Below are 22,470 nucleotides of genomic sequence, written 5' to 3'. Positions count from 1 at the left end.
TGACAGCTCTATGATGTCAAAGGAGTTTGCAGTTGCTGCTTAAAACACCTCTAGCAGTCAAAATTGTAAACATTGGCCAATTGGGTGGAGCTACTAACACCATACCTCTCGCGACATCCAAAAGCGCCTAACCTTCGACAGGTGGCGCAAAGAGCACTTTTTTACATTTAAAACGTTATATCTCCAAAAATGCTCACGGTTAGGGCTCTTAGGGTCGGGGTAAGGTATTAGCACATAAAATTCAATAAAACTAACCCAGAAATTTAGTTACTAATGTAAAAATTATTTAAAAAACTTATTTCCCAACCTAACCCTCTTTAGCCGCCAAATAAAAAAAATCAGCTCTTTACGCCCCCTTGTAAAAGTGTATCTCCCGCTAGGTATGGTGTAACTGTAAATAGCTCTACCGGCCAATTGTGATAAAACTTCACAGGACCAAATTGTTCGCGTCAATGTGGTTTGGTATTTTATAAATGCAAATGTGCTGCTGCTAAATTTAACTATAAACAGAATAACTGCAGTGTTGCCACTGTAACGAAAAGAAGTGTAGATCCAATTTTAAAGAGCATAATCACAACGCCTTTGGTTTGATCATTTTTGATATTCCCATTGGATAACAACCTTCGTTTTATGTCTCTATAGTAGTTTTAAATATTTGATTTGAGCTGTATACACAAAACATGTTTGATTGTTCTTGGCGCCATTTGGTAACTTTGGCATTGTTGAAACATTCGTGTATACATCGGTTCGTGCAAAATTGTTTTAAACGTTGAAAACAGTGAGTAAAATTAAAAAAAGGAAACTTAAAGTTTTTTAGTAACAATAATAACGAAGCGCCTCTAAATCAGAACCAGTCAACACACAGCTTGAAGTTGTTGTCAACCCCGAACTGCCATTTGGTGTCACTTATTTTGTTGTAGAAAATATGACCTAGAAATGGCGTTTATACGTGACTATTGCGTCAGCACACAAACAACTATGATAATATATCCTCTTATTGTAAAACTTTGCACAACCGTTTTACCCTCTATTTACTAGGTTTTTCTCAACTAACAGTTGTTTTTGATTGATTTGATTATTTAGGAGTTTTCTGCTTCGTGCGCATAAACATGCTCCAACGTCCAAGGACGTGGTTTCAGAACTAAAAATATTGGATCAATTTCAAGTCAAGTTTTCAGCCATTGTAAAACAAATGTGTGAAAAGATGTTCCTACCCAAAAAAGCGCAACCCATGGCATAAAAATGTTGGTGGTTAACAAAGTTAACTTTGCTATTTGGAGGACTGGTGTTTGTATCTTCTGCAAGTATCGTGGTTGCTTTCTTTCCATAACTTTTTTCACTTAAAATTAAAGTTCAACAAACTTCTTTGCTTATGGCAGTTTGTATTGTGCTAGCTTGCAGGTGTAGAAATGGAGCTTTAAACGTCAATGTCGTGTGCGTTTTGAAAATCCGGAAAGGTTACACACAGAAAGGTTAGTAGCAATTATGGAACAAAGCGTTAATGCAAAAATATTTGACAAAGTATAGGCTATGTACATTATTAAACTTCGATTGGTGGTAGGGTATGATTAAAAAGTGCATATGCTGTGCTGTCATCATTTAATATATTATTTGCCAAAATCACTGTTACTTAAACTTTTGACACATCGTTGTCAAAACCAGCGTTTTCGTAAGTGCGAACTGCTGGAGAGGCAGACTCCGGTTCGCGACAGCACTTACAACACCTGCACCACCCAAACGCCTTCGTCATAAACCGGTCTAAGGGCTTCAGCGAGTGCATCCAAAGTGGTAAGAAATCCCAGTTTCTAAGTTTTAGTGGGAGCCAGTGTGGACGTTTTGTTTGCAAAACGTTAACGATTATTATCACTAACACTATTACCAAAATAAGAATAATGACCGATGCCAAAAACCAAACTGGAGCAAAAGACATACCAAGCACAATCAAAGGTATCAGGAAAAACACCACAATTACGTAGAAGCCCGAAAACCATCGGTATTTTGCTGTAATGTTACCAAGACCTGTCGCTGCCTTTAGGGGAATTTTTCTCATAAAGGGCAAAGGATACCAAAGTACAAAACCAGTAATATTAAACAACATGTGGCAGAATGACAACTGCAAAGCCAAAGGGCTACCAGTCGCTAGAGCTGCGAGTACAGCTGTTAATGTCGTTCCCATATTGGCCCCGATTGTCACCGCCAACATTCTTTTCAGTTTGACCACGCCAAGGCCAACCAATGGGGTCAGGGTGGAGGTAACTACAGAGCTACTTTGGATGATCATGGTGACGCCACATCCAACAAAAACAGTAATATAACCTGAAAGTAAAGTTTAAAACGCTGTTTAACCTTTTTTAACTAACACAATTTTATGAAGTGTAGATAACTAGGAAACGCAGGAAGTAAAATTACTACATATCACGCCAATTCTTACCAGAAAGCCAACCAAATGGCTTTGGAAAGTCTGTATTGACCGCTTTTCTAATTGCAACCTTCAGTCCTCCTTTAAGAGATGATGTTAAGATTTTTACCATTAAAAGCAGACTTGCTATCAGGACAATCACGCTTCCAACAAACAAAAACGCCCCGACAGCCTGTTCCGACCAACCAGAATCGGCAAAAAGAAAGTCGCCTCTGTCACCTTTTAATTACAGGACGTTTTTTTTTAAAAAAAGAATTGACGTCACGAAATAAAATCATTTTCTTACATTTTCGAATTCCTACAAGTACAGTTTGATTTATTACGGTTCCATTTTGGAATGTCTTTTCAATCATTGTCTTGGTTTGGTTGCACCAAAGCTTAAAAGATGTAATTTAGATCGTGAAAGTTAACCTAAATTTAGAACAGCCCAAAGTATTAATGCACGGAAAATGCATAGTTTACGTTACAGGTGTTTGCTTACCTGAATAATACTGTTGCCAGGTTCAAGAGTCTCGTTTCTTGCTAATAGCTTTTGGACGCTTCCGTTTACGTGAATAATGTTCCCTACAATCGGCTCGGTCAGGGTCTGCAAACCGGAGACGAATTACTTTTTGTAATCAATAGCTGAGCTTTGTTTTTAATTTCGAGTAAATCATTATCATCCTTACTGTCAAGAATTTTGGGGGTCCAGAACCATCAATCTCTGGTATGGATTTAATAACTGCATGAGAAAAGGCCTCTAGGTATCCTGTTATCAGTTCCACTATCAGAAGAATAATGACAGACATGATATTAAAACAATCATGAACAGTTGCTCCAGCGAATGCCCTAAAAAGTATGTCAATGTATGTCTAGCAGCATCTGCAATTGCAAATTGTGTCAGTGAGGTAATTAGAACAAAATCTTTGGTTTGACAAAAACATTTAGGCGGGGCCAAACATATTGTGACCCTATACAATTTAATTTAAAACACCAACTTAATGGTAGCCAAAATTTGCGTTTTTTTAATTTTTGGGAGCAGGTGGACATGGCCCTTCTGCACTCCGGAATAATAATAGGCTATTGCATTAGCAGTTTTTCAATTCATACTTTCTGAATTCTTCTTTGTTTGCTGATAGTGTCAATGCTACGCCGGTGTTGGTGACTGATGTTCCGATGTTTGCTCCCATAACAATAGGAATTGACTTTTCAACAGAGATAACTTCAAATCATATATCGTAAGTTATGAATGCAACTACATTTATGAGAGTGGCGCAAGTTATTTAAACCTTACTTCCTGCGGCGACCATTGCAACCACGATAGAAATTGAAGTTGATGAACTTTGGATGACCACAGTCACAAGTACACCGATAAAATCAATCCAGTAATCGGGTTACTCAAGAATACATTGCTTGTGAAAATATCAACTGCAACCCTTCCAGCTGTGTGGCATGTTTCATTTATAAAGTCGCATTACATAAGAATAAAGCAGAGAATGACACAGACCTAACAGATTCAGTGCTTTGGTCATAATCTTTAACGAACAAATGAAGAGGCAGGCAATGAGGAATATGAATTTTAGGGTTCCGATAAGGACGGTCTTGACCCTCTGCGATGTTGTCTGATCCCTCCATGGGATTGAATCATCTAATAAACATAACGTATACCCAGTGTTGTATTCTTCAAGTTGTTGTATTTACGACACCAAGTAAAACGGAAGGAAAATAGAAATATTTAACTTAACATGCGAATTTTATAGGCAACGATTATCCATTTACATTCCACGGAACACACGCCACATTAGGAATAGTGTGCTTGCGAACCATACTTGAAATGTAAGGAATGCTGCACACAAGGCTCGAAATGAGATGCTAATTAAAACACAACGTTGGAAATTACAACGCAACAATAGAAATCCTTAACACCTCCCCAACAAGTATGAAAAACGATAATTAGCAACACAAAAATTGTCGGGATTTACGTTGTCGTGTTGAACGTCTCGGATTGCCGGGACCATATTCTAAATGTTCAAGGTCCGCGATCTTCAGTGGTGAGGATTGTGTCACGTCAGGTATTTCCTCATTTATTCTCTCACTCACGGGGTTAGGATCATCCGCCGGATTTTCATCTTCTTCTGTTGCGTAACGAGGACGGAGTTGTTCAATGTGACGTCTCCATATAGGTCCTCGGGGAATAACACGTACTTCAACGCTGCGACATCATGTCGCTTGATACCTTTTGCTGCCACCCAGCGTGGTTGTTGATTGTGTCTCGGTCCAAAGTAAAGGGCATAGCAAGTATCCCCAACTTTGTAGGAAACATCTCCTCTTCGCACCGCAGATTGAGATTTGGTGGCTATTTTCGATTGTTTGCCTTGTGTGGTGTGGGCTGGAGATGGAAGCAATGCATCAATCATTGTGCGCATCTGTCGGTGGTTTAAAAGTTCGCTTGGTGAATAACCACTTCCGGCCGGTGTTCGGCGGTACTGCATTAAAAACTCGAGCAGCGCTTCTTTAGGCGGACTTGACGACTTCGGAAGAGCCTGCTTAAAAGTTTGTACCAAGCGCTCAGCAGCGCCATTAGTGGCTGGATGGTAAGGTGCTTCAGTCAAGTGAACTATTCCTCGCTCTTTGCAATAGTTCTGGAATTGTTCGGACATGAACGTGGGAGCATTATCTGTCACAAGCGTGTGAGGATAACCGAAAAGAGAAAAGTCGTTCTCTAAAAGAGTGGTCGGCAACCGCCGGTCCGCGGCCCGGTGCCGGGCCGCGAGGAGTTCGTTACCGGGCCGTATGCTTTTTCAGGTTACACACTTTAAAGTATTTTCCCCGTGCATCCCGGGGAAGGTAAACTAATTTAGGCTTTTTTATTGGTTAATATTTGCAGTTTTTCTAAGGCCAGTCCGCGATCAAATTTCAGGTTCAAAATCGGTCCGCAGTGTAAAAAAGGTTGCCGACCCCTGCTCTAAAAGATCAATTGTAGTTTTTGCTGATATCGACTGTGTCGGATGATTTGAGAATAATGCCCATCGAGCTAAACGATTGGCTGCAAGGGCTGGTGTAGCCTTGTTTGGTCCAAACAGCGACAGCAAAGGCTTGTGATCGGTCACAAGGATAAACTTCCTCCCAAACAAGTATTGATAGAACTTCTTTGGAGCGTAAACAATTGCTAGAGCTTCTTTTTGTATTTGACTGTAATTTCGTTGACTGTCGGTCAATGTCTTTGCTGCATTGGCAATCGGCCGCTCGCTGCCATCTGGATAACGGTGAAACAATATAGCTCCGATACCAACGTTAGAGGCGTCACACGCAATTCCAACAGGCAAGAGGCAACGTCTGGTCAAAATGCGTGAGCACGTTGTTGGATGACAACATTCGTTTCAGTTGCTCAAATGCGTCTTGTTCTGTTTCTTGCCACTTCCACTCGACACCTTTTCTTGCAAGTCGGTGTAACGGCTCTGATACTGTTGAAAAATTCGGTGGCATGAACTTGCCGTAAAACTGCACAGAACCAAGAAACGAACGACGTGTTGAGACGTTGTGCGGCGGAGGCATTTTAATGACGTCATTGACTTTGGCACCTTTTTCTACTCCGTCCTTTGATAATAATATGTGGCCCGAATACTCCACCTTGTTTTTGGCAAATTTGCATTTTTCCATGCGAAAACGAAGACCCTTTTTGTCCAATCTTTCAAAAAGACGTCGCAGATTTTTGAGATGATCATAGGCAGACTCTCAAGTTAGCTTTACATGTTCCAGGTAAAACTGCTTTTCGAACTGGCACAACTGGAGTTCCCCAGGAATTAAATTGAACTGGCGTCCAGATGCCCCTCGATATGCCAGCGTCGTAGGCCTGGTTGAGATCCTCTTGCAAAACTATTGGGACCGCTCTAGGCTTGCAGAATATAGGCTTTGTCTCTGGTTGAAAATTTATTTCAAGCTCGTAGCCTTTCAAACAACCAAGTTCAGATTTAAATAAGTTTGGAAAACTTTCGCAAAGTTTTCGGCACTCTTGTGCAAGATTGGGTTCCACAACTTTGTCGATAATGTTAACCGGATTCTTTGTGAAGAATGTCGTCCGAAGAAATGTGCATCTTCTTGATGGCGTCACGACCTAATAGATTCAGCTTAGGGATGCTTGAAACAAGTAACGTAATGTTACAATCCTTGTTTGACTGGGCATGTCTCGCCGTAGCTGTAAAAGAACCTAGGATTGGCATGGGATGATCTGTAGCAGATTGATATCGCGTATCTGGGTCTCGAAGCTTCGGCTTTCCAAGACTTTTCCAGGCCGCAATGGACAGAAAATTTCCACCTGCAGCGGTGTCAAGCTCCATGATGCAAGTTTTCTTGTTGATAGAAATTGGAACCTCCAATTTTGGAACTTTAGCTATTTGGTTTGAAATATTCTTTACAGTAAACCTGTCGACACATTTCACTTTTATCGATTCGTGATACTCTTTCTTCCTGCAGACCGACTGTAATGCCCCCGTCGTTTGCAAAAACTGCAAACTGAAGCCTTAAAACGACATTCACTTGCAAAATGGCCCTTCTTGCCACAACGATAACAATTATATGAGCTTGAATTCTCGTTCTGGAGCTCTGCAGAAGGAACCTCCCGGTGTCGCTGATTCCTTGGACGAAACTTGCGCCTCTGTTTACCTCACTTTGTTGCGTCCCGTAAACGGTTTCCTTAGCGACTCTAGCGGCGTCCTCGGTCTTCATGGCGACTTGAACAGCTCGTGCGAAAGTCAACTCGTCGCTTTTAATTTTAAATACGGCCTTTAAGACTGCTTTTTTTTTTTTTTTCACGGGGTTCGAACCCAGGACTCTCCCGCGGACGAATCCCGATCAGGGTTTTTATGTCTGTATATGGGCAGGCGCGCCAGACCGTTCGGCCAAGTTCCTGCCCAGATTGCTTCATTTTTTGCAAAACAAATAAAGCGTGTACGAAGTGCCTCATCTAACGGATCCTTGATGGATGGAAAATCACAGGTACTGGCGTCTTGACGGATTCGAAACACCTGTGCTTTGCGGTCATCGGACACAGCATGTGCCTTGAAAAACGTGCGAAATCTCGACCAATAATCTTCCCACAATTCCGTGGTTTGGTCAAATGCTGGAAAATTGGGCGTGGCTGTGCTTGAACTGGGCGTGGTGGAACTTTCAGATGTCGACGACTGTTTCAAGAAACTCATCAATGTTTCCATTTGGTCTTGATGTCGGCGTTCTTGCTCTTGGTGTCGGCGTTCTTGCAGTTCCATCTGTTTTTGCATGGCTTCTAAAAATTTATCCATTGTTAGAGATTTTATAGGACCAGACTGCGTTTACCAGCTAGATCCCATCCTCGTCGTCAATTGTTGTATTCTTCAAGTTGTTGTATTCACGACACCAAGTAAAACGAAAGGAAAATAGAAATATTTAACTTAACATGCGCAGCATTATATAGGCAACGATTATCCATTTACATTCCACGGAAAACCGCCACATTAGGAATAGTGTGCTTGCGGACCATGCATTGCGCTAAAGGCACACAAGGCTCGAAATGAGATGCTAATTAAAACACAACGTTGGAAATTACAACGCAACAATAAAAATCCTTAACAAGCTATAGCTTAATTGTTTTATGCCACACTAATTTGGGATGTTGTAAACAGATGGTATAGCTTTAACAAAGAACGCAAATGTTACAAAGCAAGTAAACAAATTCAAATCTAGCTATTTAGATTTCGACTATAGGTCACAGAATCGAATATAGCTCTTTTGTTTTTTTTGTTTGTTTACAATTTAGAACAGTACATACACTCCCTTCAGATTTTGCAAAAATCCATTTTTAACTTTCAGATTCGATTCGGTAAAAAACAAACATGGAAAGTTCTATTCTTTTAAACTTGCATTTCAGTTAATTTCCTGTGTTCTCCCGTAAAGTTTTTAAGCACAGGGGTATAGGGCAACTCTAATAATTGATTTGAAAACATTAATTTGACGGAAATATATGTTTATAGCTATGTTAGCGTTGGATCAGGGTTTTTTAAATATGAAGTTTTTGTGTATGCTATTAAATTGCATAAAATGTTGGATTTAGCAAATGACGGTCATGTAATTGTTGACAGCTCTATGATGTCAAAGGAGTTTGCAGTTGCTGCTTAAAACACCTCTAGCAGTCAAAATTGTAAACATTGGCCAATTGGGTGGAGCTACTAACACCATACCTCTCGCGACATCCAAAAGCGCCTAACCTTCGACAGGTGGCGCAAAGAGCACTTTTTTACATTTAAAACGTTATATCTCCAAAAATGCTCACGGTTAGGGCTCTTAGGGTCGGGGTAAGGTATTAGCACATAAAATTCAATAAAACTAACCCAGAAATTTAGTTACTAATGTAAAAATTATTTAAAAAACTTATTTCCCAACCTAACCCTCTTTAGCCGCCAAATAAAAAAAATCAGCTCTTTACGCCCCCTTGTAAAAGTGTATCTCCCGCTAGGTATGGTGTAACTGTAAATAGCTCTACCGGCCAATTGTGATAAAACTTCACAGGACCAAATTGTTCGCGTCAATGTGGTTTGGTATTTTATAAATGCAAATGTGCTGCTGCTAAATTTAACTATAAACAGAATAACTGCAGTGTTGCCACTGTAACGAAAAGAAGTGTAGATCCAATTTTAAAGAGCATAATCACAACGCCTTTGGTTTGATCATTTTTGATATTCCCATTGGATAACAACCTTCGTTTTATGTCTCTATAGTAGTTTTAAATATTTGATTTCAGCTGTATACACAAAACATGTTTGATTGTTCTTGGCGCCATTTGGTAACTTTGGCATTGTTGAAACATTCGTGTATACATCGGTTCGTGCAAAATTGTTTTAAACGTTGAAAACAGTGAGTAAAATTTAAAAAAGGAAACTTAAAGTTTTTTAGTAACAATAATAACGAAGCGCCTCTAAATCAGAACCAGTCAACACACAGCTTGAAGTTGTTGTCAACCCCGAACTGCCATTTGGTGTCACTTATTTTGTTGTAGAAAATATGACCTAGAAATGGCGTTTATACGTGACTATTGCGTCAGCACACAAACAACTATGATAATATATCCTCTTATTGTAAAACTTTGCACAACCGTTTTACCCTCTATTTACTAGGTTTTTCTCAACTAACAGTTGTTTTTGATTGATTTGATTATTTAGGAGTTTTCTGCTTCGTGCGCATAAACATGCTCCAACGTCCAAGGACGTGGTTTCAGAACTAAAAATATTGGATCAATTTCAAGTCAAGTTTTCAGCCATTGTAAAACAAATGTGTGAAAAGATGTTCCTACCCAAAAAAGCGCAACCCATGGCATAAAAATGTTGGTGGTTAACAAAGTTAACTTTGCTATTTGGAGGACTGGTGTTTGTATCTTCTGCAAGTATCGTGGTTGCTTTCTTTCCATAACTTTTTTCACTTAAAATTAAAGTTCAACAAACTTCTTTGCTTATGACAGTTTGTATTGTGCTAGCTTGCAGGTGTAGAAATGGAGCTTTAAACGTCAATGTCGTGTGCGTTTTGAAAATCCGGAAAGGTTACACACAGAAAGGTTAGTAGCAATTATGGAACAAAGCGTTAATGCAAAAATATTTGACAAAGTATAGGCTATGTACATTATTAAACTTCGATTGGTGGTAGGGTATGATTAAAAAGTGCATATGCTGTGCTGTCATCATTTAATATATTATTTGCCAAAATCACTGTTACTTAAACTTTTGACACATCGTTGTCAAAACCAGCGTTTTCGTAAGTGCGAACTGCTGGAGAGGCAGACTCCGGTTCGCGACAGCACTTACAACACCTGCACCACCCAAACGCCTTCGTCATAAACCGGTCTAAGGGCTTCAGCGAGTGCATCCAAAGTGGTAAGAAATCCCAGTTTCTAAGTTTTAGTGGGAGCCAGTGTGGACGTTTTGTTTGCAACGATTATTATCACTAACACTATTACCAAAATAAGAATAATGACCGATGCCAAAAACCAAACTGGAGCAAAAGACATACCAAGCACAATCAAAGGTATCAGGAAAAACACCACAATTACGTAGAAGCCCGAAAACCATCGGTATTTTGCTGTAATGTTACCAAGACCTGTCGCTGCCTTTAGGGGAATTTTTCTCATAAAGGGCAAAGGATACCAAAGTACAAAACCAGTAATATTAAACAACATGTGGCAGAATGACAACTGCAAAGCCAAAGGGCTACCAGTCGCTAGAGCTGCGAGTACAGCTGTTAATGTCGTTCCCATATTGGCCCCGATTGTCACCGCCAACATTCTTTTCAGTTTGACCACGCCAAGGCCAACCAATGGGGTCAGGGTGGAGGTAACTACAGAGCTACTTTGGATGATCATGGTGACGCCACATCCAACAAAAACAGCAATATAACCTGAAAGTAAAGTTTAAAACGCTGTTTAACCTTTTTTAACTAACACAATTTTATGAAGTGTAGATAACTAGGAAACGCAGGAAGTAAAATTACTACATATCACGCCAATTCTTACCAGAAAGCCAACCAAATGGCTTTGGAAAGTCTGTATTGACCGCTTTTCTAATTGCAACCTTCAGTCCTCCTTTAAGAGATGATGTTAAGATTTTTACCATTAAAAGCAGACTTGCTATCAGGACAATCACGCTTCCAACAAACAAAAACGCCCCGACAGCCTGTTCCGACCAACCAGAATCGGCAAAAAGAAAGTCGCCTCTGTCACCTTTTAATTACAGGACGTTTTTTTTTAAAAAAAGAATTGACGTCACGAAATAAAATCATTTTCTTACATTTTCGAATTCCTACAAGTACAGTTTGATTTATTACGGTTCCATTTTGGAATGTCTTTTCAATCATTGTCTTGGTTTGGTTGCACCAAAGCTTAAAAGATGTAATTTAGATCGTGAAAGTTAACCTAAATTTAGAACAGCCCAAAGTATTAATGCACGGAAAATGCATAGTTTAGGCTACGTTACAGGTGTTTGCTTACCTGAATAATACTGTTGCCAGGTTCAAGAGTCTCGTTTCTTGCTAATAGCTTTTGGACGCTTCCGTTTACGTGAATAATGTTCCCTACAAGGCTCGGTCAGGGTCTGCAAACCGGAGACGAATTACTTTTTGTAATCAATAGCTGAGCTTTGTTTTTAATTTCGAGTAAATCATTATCATCCTTACTGTCAAGAATTTTGGGGGTCCAGAACCATCAATCTCTGGTATGGATTTAATAACTGCATGAGAAAAGGCCTCTAGGTATCCTGTTATCAGTTCCACTATCAGAAGAATAATGACAGACATGATATTAAAACAATCATGAACAGTTGCTCCAGCGAATGCCCTAAAAAGTATGTCAATGTATGTCTAGCAGCATCTGCAATTGCAAATTGTGTCAGTGAGGTAATTAGAACAAAATCTTTGGTTTGACAAAAACATTTAGGCGGGGCCAAACATATTGTGACCCTATACAATTTAATTTAAAACACCAACTTAATGGTAGCCAAAATTTGCGTTTTTTTAATTTTTGGGAGCAGGTGGACATGGCCCTTCTGCACTCCGGAATAATAATAGGCTATTGCATTAGCAGTTTTTCAATTCATACTTTCTGAATTCTTCTTTGTTTGCTGATAGTGTCAATGCTACGCCGGTGTTGGTGACTGATGTTCCGATGTTTGCTCCCATAACAATAGGAATTGACTTTTCAACAGAGATAACTTCAAATCATATATCGTAAGTTATGAATGCAACTACATTTATGAGAGTGGCGCAAGTTATTTAAACCTTACTTCCTGCGGCGACCATTGCAACCACGATAGAAATTGAAGTTGATGAACTTTGGATGACCACAGTCACAAGTACACCGATAAAATCAATCCAGTAATCGGGTTACTCAAGAATACATTGCTTGTGAAAATATCAACTGCAACCCTTCCAGCTGTGTGGCATGTTTCATTTATAAAGTCGCATTACATAAGAATAAAGCAGAGAATGACACAGACCTAACAGATTCAGTGCTTTGGTCATAATCTTTAACGAACAAATGAAGAGGCAGGCAATGAGGAATATGAATTTTAGGGTTCCGATAAGGACGGTCTTGACCCTCTGCGATGTTGTCTGATCCCTCCATGGGATTGAATCATCTAATAAACATAACGTATACCCAGTGTTGTATTCTTCAAGTTGTTGTATTTACGACACCAAGTAAAACGGAAGGAAAATAGAAATATTTAACTTAACATGCGAATTTTATAGGCAACGATTATCCATTTACATTCCACGGAACACACGCCACATTAGGAATAGTGTGCTTGCGAACCATACTTGAAATGTAAGGAATGCTGCACACAAGGCTCGAAATGAGATGCTAATTAAAACACAACGTTGGAAATTACAACGCAACAATAGAAATCCTTAACACCTCCCCAACAAGTATGAAAAACGATAATTAGCAACACAAAAATTGTCGGGATTTACGTTGTCGTGTTGAACGTCTCGGATTGCCGGGACCATATTCTAAATGTTCAAGGTCCGCGATCTTCAGTGGTGAGGATTGTGTCACGTCAGGTATTTCCTCATTTATTCTCTCACTCACGGGGTTAGGATCATCCGCCGGATTTTCATCTTCTTCTGTTGCGTAACGAGGACGGAGTTGTTCAATGTGACGTCTCCATATAGGTCCTCGGGGAATAACACGTACTTCAACGCTGCGACATCATGTCGCTTGATACCTTTTGCTGCCACCCAGCGTGGTTGTTGATTGTGTCTCGGTCCAAAGTAAAGGGCATAGCAAGTATCCCCAACTTTGTAGGAAACATCTCCTCTTCGCACCGCAGATTGAGATTTGGTGGCTATTTTCGATTGTTTGCCTTGTGTGGTGTGGGCTGGAGATGGAAGCAATGCATCAATCATTGTGCGCATCTGTCGGTGGTTTAAAAGTTCGCTTGGTGAATAACCACTTCCGGCCGGTGTTCGGCGGTACTGCATTAAAAACTCGAGCAGCGCTTCTTTAGGCGGACTTGACGACTTCGGAAGAGCCTGCTTAAAAGTTTGTACCAAGCGCTCAGCAGCGCCATTAGTGGCTGGATGGTAAGGTGCTTCAGTCAAGTGAACTATTCCTCGCTCTTTGCAATAGTTCTGGAATTGTTCGGACATGAACGTGGGAGCATTATCTGTCACAAGCGTGTGAGGATAACCGAAAAGAGAAAAGTCGTTCTCTAAAAGAGTGGTCGGCAACCGCCGGTCCGCGGCCCGGTGCCGGGCCGCGAGGAGTTCGTTACCGGGCCGTATGCTTTTTCAGGTTACACACTTTAAAGTATTTTCCCCGTGCATCCCGGGGAAGGTAAACTAATTTAGGCGTTTTTATTGGTTAATATTTGCAGTTTTTCTAAGGCCAGTCCGCGATCAAATTTCAGGTTCAAAATCGGTCCGCAGTGTAAAAAAGGTTGCCGACCCCTGCTCTAAAAGATCAATTGTAGTTTTTGCTGATATCGACTGTGTCGGATGATTTGAGAATAATGCCCATCGAGCTAAACGATTGGCTGCAAGGGCTGGTGTAGCCTTGTTTGGTCCAAACAGCGACAGCAAAGGCTTGTGATCGGTCACAAGGATAAACTTCCTCCCAAACAAGTATTGATAGAACTTCTTTGGAGCGTAAACAATTGCTAGAGCTTCTTTTTGTATTTGACTGTAATTTCGTTGACTGTCGGTCAATGTCTTTGCTGCATTGGCAATCGGCCGCTCGCTGCCATCTGGATAACGGTGAAACAATATAGCTCCGATACCAACGTTAGAGGCGTCACACGCAATTCCAACAGGCAAGAGGCAACGTCTGGTCAAAATGCGTGAGCACGTTGTTGGATGACAACATTCGTTTCAGTTGCTCAAATGCGTCTTGTTCTGTTTCTTGCCACTTCCACTCGACACCTTTTCTTGCAAGTCGGTGTAACGGCTCTGATACTGTTGAAAAATTCGGTGGCATGAACTTGCCGTAAAACTGCACAGAACCAAGAAACGAACGACGTGTTGAGACGTTGTGCGGCGGAGGCATTTTAATGACGTCATTGACTTTGGCACCTTTTTCTACTCCGTCCTTTGATAATAATATGTGGCCCGAATACTCCACCTTGTTTTTGGCAAATTTGCATTTTTCCATGCGAAAACGAAGACCCTTTTTGTCCAATCTTTCAAAAAGACGTCGCAGATTTTTGAGATGATCATAGGCAGACTCTCAAGTTAGCTTTACATGTTCCAGGTAAAACTGCTTTTCGAACTGGCACAACTGGAGTTCCCCAGGAATTAAATTGAACTGGCGTCCAGATGCCCCTCGATATGCCAGCGTCGTAGGCCTGGTTGAGATCCTCTTGCAAAACTATTGGGACCGCTCTAGGCTTGCAGAATATAGGCTTTGTCTCTGGTTGAAAATTTATTTCAAGCTCGTAGCCTTTCAAACAACCAAGTTCAGATTTAAATAAGTTTGGAAAACTTTCGCAAAGTTTTCGGCACTCTTGTGCAAGATTGGGTTCCACAACTTTGTCGATAATGTTAACCGGATTCTTTGTGAAGAATGTCGTCCGAAGAAATGTGCATCTTCTTGATGGCGTCACGACCTAATAGATTCAGCTTAGGGATGCTTGAAACAAGTAACGTAATGTTACAATCCTTGTTTGACTGCTGGGCATGTCTCGCCGTAGCTGTAAAAGAACCTAGGATTGGCATGGGATGATCTGTAGCAGATTGATATCGCGTATCTGGGTCTCGAAGCTTCGGCTTTCCAAGACTTTTCCAGGCCGCAATGGACAGAAAATTTCCACCTGCAGCGGTGTCAAGCTCCATGATGCAAGTTTTCTTGTTGATAGAAATTGGAACCTCCAATTTTGGAACTTTAGCTATTTGGTTTGAAATATTCTTTACAGTAAACCTGTCGACACATTTCACTTTTATCGATTCGTGATACTCTTTCTTCCTGCAGACCGACTGTAATGCCCCCGTCGTTTGCAAAAACTGCAAACTGAAGCCTTAAAACGACATTCACTTGCAAAATGGCCCTTCTTGCCACAACGATAACAATTATATGAGCTTGAATTCTCGTTCTGGAGCTCTGCAGAAGGAACCTCCCGGTGTCGCTGATTCCTTGGACGAAACTTGCGCCTCTGTTTACCTCACTTTGTTGCGTCCCGTAAACGGTTTCCTTAGCGACTCTAGCGGCGTCCTCGGTCTTCATGGCGACTTGAACAGCTCGTGCGAAAGTCAACTCGTCGCTTTTAATTTTAAATACGGCCTTTAAGACTGCTTTTTTTTTTTTTTCACGGGGTTCGAACCCAGGACTCTCCCGCGGACGAATCCCGATCAGGGTTTTTATGTCTGTATATGGGCAGGCGCGCCAGACCGTTCGGCCAAGTTCCTGCCCAGATTGCTTCATTTTTTGCAAAACAAATAAAGCGTGTACGAAGTGCCTCATCTAACGGATCCTTGATGGATGGAAAATCACAGGTACTGGCGTCTTGACGGATTCGAAACACCTGTGCTTTGCGGTCATCGGACACAGCATGTGCCTTGAAAAACGTGCGAAATCTCGACCAATAATCTTCCCACAATTCCGTGGTTTGGTCAAATGCTGGAAAATTGGGCGTGGCTGTGCTTGAACTGGGCGTGGTGGAACTTTCAGATGTCGACGACTGTTTCAAGAAACTCATCAATGTTTCCATTTGGTCTTGATGTCGGCGTTCTTGCTCTTGGTGTCGGCGTTCTTGCAGTTCCATCTGTTTTTGCATGGCTTCTAAAAATTTATCCATTGTTAGAGATTTTATAGGACCAGACTGCGTTTACCAGCTAGATCCCATCCTCGTCGTCAATTGTTGTATTCTTCAAGTTGTTGTATTCACGACACCAAGTAAAACGAAAGGAAAATAGAAATATTTAACTTAACATGCGCAGCATTATATAGGCAACGATTATCCATTTACATTCCACGGAAAACCGCCACATTAGGAATAGTGTGCTTGCGGACCATGCATTGCGCTAAAGGCACACAAGGCTCGAAATGAGATGCTAATTAAAACACAACGTTGGAAATTACAACGCAACAATAAAAATCCTTAACAAGCTATAGCTTAATTGTTTTATGCCACACTAATTTGGGATGTTGTAAACAGATGGTATAGCTTTAACAAAGAACGCAAATGTTACAAAGCAAGTAAACAAATTCAAATCTAGCTATTTAGATTTCGACTATAGGTCACAGAATCGAATATAGCTCTTTTGTTTTTTTTGTTTGTTTACAATTTAGAACAGTACATACACTCCCTTCAGATTTTGCAAAAATCCATTTTTAACTTTCAGATTCGATTCGGTAAAAAACAAACATGGAAAGTTCTATTCTTTTAAACTTGCATTTCAGTTAATTTCCTGTGTTCTCCCGTAAAGTTTTTAAGCACAGGGGTATAGGGCAACTCTAATAATTGATTTGAAAACATTAATTTGACGGAAATATATGTTTATAGCTATGTTAGCGTTGGATCAGGGTTTTTTAAATATGAAGTTTTTGTGTATGCTATTAAATTGCATAAAATGTTGGATTTAGCAAATGACGGTCATGTAATTGTTGACAGCTCTATGATGTCAAAGGAGTTTGCAGTTGCTGCTTAAAACACCTCTAGCAGTCAAAATTGTAAACATTGGCCAATTGGGTGGAGCTACTAACACCATACCTCTCGCGACATCCAAAAGCGCCTAACCTTCGACAGGTGGCGCAAAGAGCACTTTTTTACATTTAAAACGTTATATCTCCAAAAATGCTCACGGTTAGGGCTCTTAGGGTCGGGGTAAGGTATTAGCACATAAAATTCAATAAAACTAACCCAGAAATTTAGTTACTAATGTAAAAATTATTTAAAAAACTTATTTCCCAACCTAACCCTCTTTAGCCGCCAAATAAAAAAAATCAGCTCTTTACGCCCCCTTGTAAAAGTGTATCTCCCGCTAGGTATGGTGTAACTGTAAATAGCTCTACCGGCCAATTGTGATAAAACTTCACAGGACCAAATTGTTCGCGTCAATGTGGTTTGGTATTTTATAAATGCAAATGTGCTGCTGCTAAATTTAACTATAAACAGAATAACTGCAGTGTTGCCACTGTAACGAAAAGAAGTGTAGATCCAATTTTAAAGAGCATAATCACAACGCCTTTGGTTTGATCATTTTTGATATTCCCATTGGATAACAACCTTCGTTTTATGTCTCTATAGTAGTTTTAAATATTTGATTTCAGCTGTATACACAAAACATGTTTGATTGTTCTTGGCGCCATTTGGTAACTTTGGCATTGTTGAAACATTCGTGTATACATCGGTTCGTGCAAAATTGTTTTAAACGTTGAAAACAGTGAGTAAAATTTAAAAAAGGAAACTTAAAGTTTTTTAGTAACAATAATAACGAAGCGCCTCTAAATCAGAACCAGTCAACACACAGCTTGAAGTTGTTGTCAACCCCGAACTGCCATTTGGTGTCACTTATTTTGTTGTAGAAAATATGACCTAGAAATGGCGTTTATACGTGACTATTGCGTCAGCACACAAACAACTATGATAATATATCCTCTTATTGTAAAACTTTGCACAACCGTTTTACCCTCTATTTACTAGGTTTTTCTCAACTAACAGTTGTTTTTGATTGATTTGATTATTTAGGAGTTTTCTGCTTCGTGCGCATAAACATGCTCCAACGTCCAAGGACGTGGTTTCAGAACTAAAAATATTGGATCAATTTCAAGTCAAGTTTTCAGCCATTGTAAAACAAATGTGTGAAAAGATGTTCCTACCCAAAAAAGCGCAACCCATGGCATAAAAATGTTGGTGGTTAACAAAGTTAACTTTGCTATTTGGAGGACTGGTGTTTGTATCTTCTGCAAGTATCGTGGTTGCTTTCTTTCCATAACTTTTTTCACTTAAAATTAAAGTTCAACAAACTTCTTTGCTTATGACAGTTTGTATTGTGCTAGCTTGCAGGTGTAGAAATGGAGCTTTAAACGTCAATGTCGTGTGCGTTTTGAAAATCCGGAAAGGTTACACACAGAAAGGTTAGTAGCAATTATGGAACAAAGCGTTAATGCAAAAATATTTGACAAAGTATAGGCTATGTACATTATTAAACTTCGATTGGTGGTAGGGTATGATTAAAAAGTGCATATGCTGTGCTGTCATCATTTAATATATTATTTGCCAAAATCACTGTTACTTAAACTTTTGACACATCGTTGTCAAAACCAGCGTTTTCGTAAGTGCGAACTGCTGGAGAGGCAGACTCCGGTTCGCGACAGCACTTACAACACCTGCACCACCCAAACGCCTTCGTCATAAACCGGTCTAAGGGCTTCAGCGAGTGCATCCAAAGTGGTAAGAAATCCCAGTTTCTAAGTTTTAGTGGGAGCCAGTGTGGACGTTTTGTTTGCAACGATTATTATCACTAACACTATTACCAAAATAAGAATAATGACCGATGCCAAAAACCAAACTGGAGCAAAAGACATACCAAGCACAATCAAAGGTATCAGGAAAAACACCACAATTACGTAGAAGCCCGAAAACCATCGGTATTTTGCTGTAATGTTACCAAGACCTGTCGCTGCCTTTAGGGGAATTTTTCTCATAAAGGGCAAAGGATACCAAAGTACAAAACCAGTAATATTAAACAACATGTGGCAGAATGACAACTGCAAAGCCAAAGGGCTACCAGTCGCTAGAGCTGCGAGTACAGCTGTTAATGTCGTTCCCATATTGGCCCCGATTGTCACCGCCAACATTCTTTTCAGTTTGACCACGCCAAGGCCAACCAATGGGGTCAGGGTGGAGGTAACTACAGAGCTACTTTGGATGATCATGGTGACGCCACATCCAACAAAAACAGCAATATAACCTGAAAGTAAAGTTTAAAACGCTGTTTAACCTTTTTTAACTAACACAATTTTATGAAGTGTAGATAACTAGGAAACGCAGGAAGTAAAATTACTACATATCACGCCAATTCTTACCAGAAAGCCAACCAAATGGCTTTGGAAAGTCTGTATTGACCGCTTTTCTAATTGCAACCTTCAGTCCTCCTTTAAGAGATGATGTTAAGATTTTTACCATTAAAAGCAGACTTGCTATCAGGACAATCACGCTTCCAACAAACAAAAACGCCCCGACAGCCTGTTCCGACCAACCAGAATCGGCAAAAAGAAAGTCGCCTCTGTCACCTTTTAATTACAGGACGTTTTTTTTTAAAAAAAGAATTGACGTCACGAAATAAAATCATTTTCTTACATTTTCGAATTCCTACAAGTACAGTTTGATTTATTACGGTTCCATTTTGGAATGTCTTTTCAATCATTGTCTTGGTTTGGTTGCACCAAAGCTTAAAAGATGTAATTTAGATCGTGAAAGTTAACCTAAATTTAGAACAGCCCAAAGTATTAATGCACGGAAAATGCATAGTTTAGGCTACGTTACAGGTGTTTGCTTACCTGAATAATACTGTTGCCAGGTTCAAGAGTCTCGTTTCTTGCTAATAGCTTTTGGACGCTTCCGTTTACGTGAATAATGTTCCCTACAAGGCTCGGTCAGGGTCTGCAAACCGGAGACGAATTACTTTTTGTAATCAATAGCTGAGCTTTGTTTTTAATTTCGAGTAAATCATTATCATCCTTACTGTCAAGAATTTTGGGGGTCCAGAACCATCAATCTCTGGTATGGATTTAATAACTGCATGAGAAAAGGCCTCTAGGTATCCTGTTATCAGTTCCACTATCAGAAGAATAATGACAGACATGATATTAAAACAATCATGAACAGTTGCTCCAGCGAATGCCCTAAAAAGTATGTCAATGTATGTCTAGCAGCATCTGCAATTGCAAATTGTGTCAGTGAGGTAATTAGAACAAAATCTTTGGTTTGACAAAAACATTTAGGCGGGGCCAAACATATTGTGACCCTATACAATTTAATTTAAAACACCAACTTAATGGTAGCCAAAATTTGCGTTTTTTTAATTTTTGGGAGCAGGTGGACATGGCCCTTCTGCACTCCGGAATAATAATAGGCTATTGCATTAGCAGTTTTTCAATTCATACTTTCTGAATTCTTCTTTGTTTGCTGATAGTGTCAATGCTACGCCGGTGTTGGTGACTGATGTTCCGATGTTTGCTCCCATAACAATAGGAATTGACTTTTCAACAGAGATAACTTCAAATCATATATCGTAAGTTATGAATGCAACTACATTTATGAGAGTGGCGCAAGTTATTTAAACCTTACTTCCTGCGGCGACCATTGCAACCACGATAGAAATTGAAGTTGATGAACTTTGGATGACCACAGTCACAAGTACACCGATAAAATCAATCCAGTAATCGGGTTACTCAAGAATACATTGCTTGTGAAAATATCAACTGCAACCCTTCCAGCTGTGTGGCATGTTTCATTTATAAAGTCGCATTACATAAGAATAAAGCAGAGAATGACACAGACCTAACAGATTCAGTGCTTTGGTCATAATCTTTAACGAACAAATGAAGAGGCAGGCAATGAGGAATATGAATTTTAGGGTTCCGATAAGGACGGTCTTGACCCTCTGCGATGTTGTCTGATCCCTCCATGGGATTGAATCATCTAATAAACATAACGTATACCCAGTGTTGTATTCTTCAAGTTGTTGTATTTACGACACCAAGTAAAACGGAAGGAAAATAGAAATATTTAACTTAACATGCGAATTTTATAGGCAACGATTATCCATTTACATTCCACGGAACACACGCCACATTAGGAATAGTGTGCTTGCGAACCATACTTGAAATGTAAGGAATGCTGCACACAAGGCTCGAAATGAGATGCTAATTAAAACACAACGTTGGAAATTACAACGCAACAATAGAAATCCTTAACACCTCCCCAACAAGTATGAAAAACGATAATTAGCAACACAAAAATTGTCGGGATTTACGTTGTCGTGTTGAACGTCTCGGATTGCCGGGACCATATTCTAAATGTTCAAGGTCCGCGATCTTCAGTGGTGAGGATTGTGTCACGTCAGGTATTTCCTCATTTATTCTCTCACTCACGGGGTTAGGATCATCCGCCGGATTTTCATCTTCTTCTGTTGCGTAACGAGGACGGAGTTGTTCAATGTGACGTCTCCATATAGGTCCTCGGGGAATAACACGTACTTCAACGCTGCGACATCATGTCGCTTGATACCTTTTGCTGCCACCCAGCGTGGTTGTTGATTGTGTCTCGGTCCAAAGTAAAGGGCATAGCAAGTATCCCCAACTTTGTAGGAAACATCTCCTCTTCGCACCGCAGATTGAGATTTGGTGGCTATTTTCGATTGTTTGCCTTGTGTGGTGTGGGCTGGAGATGGAAGCAATGCATCAATCATTGTGCGCATCTGTCGGTGGTTTAAAAGTTCGCTTGGTGAATAACCACTTCCGGCCGGTGTTCGGCGGTACTGCATTAAAAACTCGAGCAGCGCTTCTTTAGGCGGACTTGACGACTTCGGAAGAGCCTGCTTAAAAGTTTGTACCAAGCGCTCAGCAGCGCCATTAGTGGCTGGATGGTAAGGTGCTTCAGTCAAGTGAACTATTCCTCGCTCTTTGCAATAGTTCTGGAATTGTTCGGACATGAACGTGGGAGCATTATCTGTCACAAGCGTGTGAGGATAACCGAAAAGAGAAAAGTCGTTCTCTAAAAGAGTGGTCGGCAACCGCCGGTCCGCGGCCCGGTGCCGGGCCGCGAGGAGTTCGTTACCGGGCCGTATGCTTTTTCAGGTTACACACTTTAAAGTATTTTCCCCGTGCATCCCGGGGAAGGTAAACTAATTTAGGCGTTTTTATTGGTTAATATTTGCAGTTTTTCTAAGGCCAGTCCGCGATCAAATTTCAGGTTCAAAATCGGTCCGCAGTGTAAAAAAGGTTGCCGACCCCTGCTCTAAAAGATCAATTGTAGTTTTTGCTGATATCGACTGTGTCGGATGATTTGAGAATAATGCCCATCGAGCTAAACGATTGGCTGCAAGGGCTGGTGTAGCCTTGT

General features: G+C 40.4%; 3 pseudogenes; all 3 read right to left on the bottom strand.

Moving 5' to 3' along the window:
- Positions 1-627: 627 nt before the first annotated feature.
- Positions 628-5,058, bottom strand: LOC145239013 (sodium-dependent phosphate transport protein 2A-like; annotated as a pseudogene).
- A 5,180-nt stretch (positions 5,059-10,238) lies between these two features.
- On the bottom strand, positions 10,239-13,558 carry LOC145239012 (sodium-dependent phosphate transport protein 2A-like; annotated as a pseudogene).
- Positions 13,559-18,740: 5,182 nt separating this feature from the next.
- LOC145239011 (sodium-dependent phosphate transport protein 2A-like) lies at positions 18,741-22,060 on the bottom strand (annotated as a pseudogene).
- Positions 22,061-22,470: the final 410 nt, after the last annotated feature.

The sequence above is a fragment of the Phallusia mammillata genome, chromosome 7 (assembly GCF_965637545.1).
Source record: "Phallusia mammillata chromosome 7, kaPhaMamm4.hap1.1, whole genome shotgun sequence".
NCBI lineage: Eukaryota > Metazoa > Chordata > Ascidiacea > Phlebobranchia > Ascidiidae > Phallusia > Phallusia mammillata.
Note: the sequence above shows the minus strand (reverse complement) of the source record. Positions and strands in the feature narration are given on the sequence as shown.